Source organism: Dysidea avara, chromosome 1, assembly GCF_963678975.1.
Source record: "Dysidea avara chromosome 1, odDysAvar1.4, whole genome shotgun sequence".
Taxonomy (NCBI): domain Eukaryota; kingdom Metazoa; phylum Porifera; class Demospongiae; order Dictyoceratida; family Dysideidae; genus Dysidea; species Dysidea avara.
In genome coordinates, this window is record NC_089272.1 from 49,844,888 (window position 1) to 49,850,887 (window position 6,000).

A 6,000-nucleotide genomic window follows, 5' to 3' on the forward strand; every position below is an offset into this window, starting at 1 on the left:
ATTATTGATTTGAAATGTAAATCAGATAATCTACTTTCATTTTTTTTGCATGTGCTAGCTATAGCATGCATTAGCTAGCATGCTAAGTCTGGAGCATGCTCCCTGGGAAAATTTTTGAAAATACATGTTCTAAAATGACACCTGGAGGCTATTTTACAAACAGTCTCTTTCTGCTTTTTTAACACCATGCAGGAATATATATCCAGATAATTTTGTGCTACTGTATACCAATCAATTCAATTTAATATATAGCTATAGTAGCTAATTTTACTTTCATGATACAAAGTGAGTTTAATTCTTTTGAGATACAGAAGCAATTTTGATTGTAAAATGCTAATGCATAACATGTAACTATTATCAATTAGCCTATTATGCAATTCTATGCAAATGGGTAACTGGAAAGTAATTTGAAGACAATTAAAATGGATGTAATGGCTTAGATCAACCAGTGTAGTAAGAGCATTGATATTCTATACTGAATGCTCTATTAGAGTATCACAATGACTGTTGTATTAGAGTATTATTGGGATGACTGCTCTATTAGAGTATCTCGATCTTTTTGCAAATTCAAGTGGCTGAAAAGTGGTCCGGTCAATGCCGGACCGGCCGGACCGTGGGCTCCGGCCCTGTGAAGTGTCTTGTCTTGGAGGAAGCTGGTCTATCATATCATACTTCAGTCGTTCTTCTTTGTTGTTATTGCTATAGTGTAACTAGTCAAGCAATTTTTGCTCCAAATTTGCACCAGATTAAACCCCAGATGGGTAAATTCTCAAAAAATTTCCTGTGGGGGTACGCCCCCATACCCCCCTAGATGAGAGCATGTTAACGCATGCTCTGGGTTTTGCACTGTGTATGTGCTCATAACCTCTTAGTTTTAAACAGCACCCATCATAATCGGTTGATTTTATTACAGGCATTCAATATAATATTATGTGATTTATACCTTGAAAAGTAAACTATCTCATTTGGCGACAGTTTCAGCTAGCTACTACTTTCGAAGTTTACTTGTAGGCATAGAAGGCGAAAGGGGGGGGGGGGGCTAGGGGTCTGAAGCCCCCCCTCGGTCTGCTGAGGAGGGGGGCTTAGCCCTCCCTCAGAATGATATCACGCTGAAATTATCCTTCTTGGAGTGTGGCTGATAACCTTAGTAAAGATCGAGATAATCTAATAGAGCAGTCACTTTAATAAAGCAGTCACAGTATTACAGCAGCGTGTAGCGAGCTATGTAAGGATTTTTATGTAGTTTATCAGCTATAAATGCATAGCTGGTGAGGTGGGCAGCTATTGTCAGTTGGTTGTGACCTTTTTTTTTTGGTCTCACCTCACCAAACCAGAGACAATGTAGTACCTCACTTCCATAAGTCTGGGTCAGCCCAGCCTCCCCTCATATCAACTATTTCCTCTATCCCTGCTTGTAGGCGATAACAGAACACCTATAATTAGTTGGATTGAGCTTTCTATGTAAGGTCAGTGCTGGATTTGCCTATTAATGACGAATGGCGTAGTCAATACGTCAGAGAAGCTGGACGTTTATGGACGACCTAGAACCACAAAAAGATGGCTGTATTTAGCGTTGATTTAAACCTACATCTTAATGATGAGTTGAAAACTAACAGATTCAACCTAGCTACTTCGTAAGGTGAGTGAGTGTATTCATAGATATTAGACTAGAGCTGGCGTAGGCTCTAATATCTATGGTGTATTCATAGATAATATTTTATCTATGGTGTATGTAATAGTTGTATCATGTACCCGAGTGATTTGCCTGATATGTACACCCAAGCTCGAGGGCCGTTAGGCCCGAGAGCGTGGGTGTACATATCAGGTAAATCACGAGGGCACGTGATACAACTGATATGTACCATGTAGGCTAATAGCCTACTGTGGTGGGCGACTAAGCCAATACGAGGCAACCCACTGGATTTATTATATAGAGCATAGGCGGATCTAGGAGGCACTGTCAGGGGGGGCCAAGGGGGGGCAAGAAGTTTTAGTGTACAACAGCATCTATTCCACTAAGAGGAATTATAGTACACAGGTTATATTCAGTTGTATAACTATATTCAGTATAGCTGGATGAATGATAAACATACAATTTTAAGATCGTAGTTAGAGAAAATTTTTAAAAATTAGACCTCCTAGGTTTGAATTTGGGAGCATTTTTGGTAACATTTAGCTTAAAAGTGTATGCTTGCAATTTATATAAAGATTAGTTAGCCTATCTGAGATAAAACCTGTTTGATGGTAAAGTGTAATAAATCAAAATATAAAGGTGTAGCTAGTATTGTTATGACATTAGAATTGTGACTGTTCTATTAGAGTAGTGACTGCTCTATTAGAGTATCTCGATCTTGGCACAAAAACTTAAACTTACTTTCTTTACAGTGTACAGTATAACTGTAAAGTACATTTATAACTGTTGTCTTCTATTTGCCCATTGGCTTTCTATACTTCTGAATACAGTGTGAATGCATGATTCCAGTTTCTGGTATCAATATAGTACTGTGAGTCCAAGGGGGGCAAGGGAAGGGCCAGGGGGGGCACAGCACCCCTTGGCCCCCCCTCAGATCCGCCTATGATATAGAGTCTTGTAAAATTCGATTATGGGTCAGCAGCAAGTAACGTTGCAGTTACGTTTGTTAACATAAACGGGAAAATCCTATGAATATCACGGAAACACTCAATTTTGCGATTTAACAAGTGTTTCAAAGTTGCTACATCGTTTAACCACTGTTTACAATGTTTTCTAAACATCCATAGGGGTAAGCTTCGCTGTAGACTGGTTACCTCGTGACATAGGCGGCGGAAAGGGGGGGGCTAGGGGGCTAAAGCCCCCCCTCGGTCTGCTGAGGGGGGGCTTAGCCCCCCCTCAGAATGATATCACACCGAAATTATCTTTCTTGGAGTGGGGCTGAAAACCGTGATAAAGATCGAGATACTCTAATAGAGCAGTCACTCTAATAAAGTAGTCAGTGTGTAGCGAGCTATGAAAGGATTTTTATGTAGTTTATCAGCTAGGAATGGTAGCTGGTGAGGTGGAAAGCTCTTGTCAGTTGGTTGCGACCTTTTTTTTTTTTTTTTTTTTTTTTTGGTCTCACCTTACCAAACTATAGAAATAAGTCTGGGTCAGCCCAGCCCCCCCTCATATCAACTACTTCCGCCGCCGCTGCCTCGTGATATACGAAAAGTGGGCGTGGTACTTATTATTATTATTATTATTATTAATGCTTTACAATGCAACATACAATTACAATTATACATGTGTAGGTGGGTATAGATGAAGAAAAAGTTGCATTGATGGTCTGCCAGCAACCACGCGTGTCCGCGGTACGCGGTACGTAATCGCGTGTCCGTCCTTTTCTACCTTATTTTACATGTGGAAATGCTGACTATGGTTCAGTAGGCACAAATGTGTGGGTTTAACATACAATGTACCATGAAACCACCTAACTTCAAAGCCAAATTTCAGGGTACATATCTTATAAACCCTGGTTGGCTATTAGCCTACATGGTACATATCAGTTGTATCACGTGCCCTCGTGATTTACAATCGCGTGTCCGCGGTACGTAATCAAACACGCGGACACGCGATTGTAAATTAACCATGACACTAGTTCTCACCTTAAACTTCGGTTTGTCAACTCATAGGGTGGTAAGGGTGTCGAATCGCCTTCGTATGAGTGCTGTAGAATGCAAAATCAGGGTTCATGGTTTTCATCACGTGAGTAATGATAAACTTCCACAATCGAATACTGCCAGGATTCTTATAAAAACAAACAACGTTACCTCATCAGATATATCAAGGCCATGGTACATTTAAATGTATCATGGCCAGCCATGGTTTATTTTAAATGTACTATAGCCAGCCATGGTTTAACTTAAATGTACCATGGCCAACCAGGGTTTATAAGATATGTACCCTGAAATTTGGCTTTGAAGTTAGGTGGTTTCATGGTACATTGTATGTTAAACCCACACATTTGTGCCTACTGAACCATAGTCAGCATTTCCACATGTAAAATAAGGTAGAAAAGGACGTCAATCCTACCAAATTGGTTGTTAATCCTCTATTTATACATATTTCATTACCTTCACTACAAAGCGTACATTGTATAGCACTATATATTTGAGATGTACTTCCAATCCAACATTGTATGTCAATTTCATTTTTAAGCAGTAGGCCCATGACCTCAAATATCTGGTATTGAGTCAGTATAATTGCTACATGTAGAACATGTAGAGATGGACGTCAATCCTACCAAATAGGTCGTTAAGACTCTATTTATACATATTTCATTACCTTCACTACAAAGTGGACATTGTACAGCCCTATTTGAGATGCATTTCCAATCCAACACTGTATGTCAATTTCATTTTTAAGCAGTAGGCCAATGACCTCTAATTTCTGGTATTGGTTACCATGCAGTTGCGGTCCTAGTCTCGCATGGCCAGACCACTTTTTTTTTCTTTTTCACAATTTTATCAGGTTAAAAATACCCAAATGAAAAAGAAAAAACTGGTCTGGCCACACGAGACTCCTCAGTGCAGTCCTACTGTATGTACCACAGCTACACACAGTTTTATTTATTTATTTTCATTTTCTGTGTAGCTGGTAGCTAGTTTGCACACTATTCTAAGGGCCAAACAAGTGCACAACCATTTGCAGCTATGTTGCCATGCAGCTGCGGACCTACGTATAGCTATACACTTGAATTGGTTTTGAAAATTTTGTTCAATTCACAATTCTATGGGCCAAGCTTGGCCAAGTTAGCACACAATTATGCAAGCCATTTGCAGCTGGGTTGCCATGCAGCTGCGGACCTTTCTACTATATACAATTTGTTTTGTAAAGGTCCAATTCACAATTCTATGGGCCAAGTTGGTGGGGTCTAATCGACAGAACGGAATCAGGGGCTAAACTACGGAACCACGGAACGGAACACTATCTTAAATCAAGGTGTGCAGCTTACTACTGCCCTACGACTTTATTAGTGGTACCTCCAGCTGATCAAACTTATCACACAACCAGATCGCAATAATTTACGGATTGAGTGTGGATTTAGTTGCCAATAGTAATGAAATATCAATTGTGGGATTAGTTGTCTCAATCCCTGGATGATGGATCTGTAAGAATTTTTGTTGTTTCTGCTGATCAATTCGACGTGATATTTACTATCAGTCAGTCTCAATTTGAATCATAAATGATGTATCCATAAAGAAAGCAGAAAGAAACTGGTGACAGAAGGCCAATTTACTTGGAAATTTATAGTGCTGTGTGTAGAAGCCGTTTTTAAAATATATTTAGAGATGAGTGAAAGACACAAGAGGCTATACAACATACCTATTCTGTGATAGTCATGGTATATAATGACTTAAATCACCTTTACAGATGGTAACAACTCTGGCAATTGAAGTTTAACATCTCCAAATGTAAGCATTTCCATTTTGGCCAGCTTACCATCATGGCTTCTATTATCTTAATGGAACTTCAATTTACACAGTTACACCCCGCAATGGTCTTGGAATTCTCTTTGATGACAAGCTTAAGTTTCATGATCATACCACTATCAAGAAATCTTTTGAATACCTCAACTCGGGTATGTTGTCTAAGTTGTTTACCGCACTAGTTCGACCCATTTTGGAATACGGCAATGCCATTTGGGGACCACTATTTACCCTTGATCAGAGAAAGGTTGAAAAGGTACAACATCGAGCTACCCGTCTCCTCCCATCACTACATGACAAATCCTATACTGAGAGGCTGTCAATACTATCCTTACCATCACTGTTGTATAGACGCCAGAGGGGTGGTTTAATTTTTCTATACAAAATTCTTAACAACTACTTCAGCTCTGACTTAACTAATCTATACACCTACTCCACTACTACTACCAGGGGGTTAAATTGTTCAAGCAACATTCAAGATTGTTATGCAGATCTAATTACTTTATGAACAGAGTGATTAATGATTGGAATAGTTTACCTACCTCTGTTGTAGAA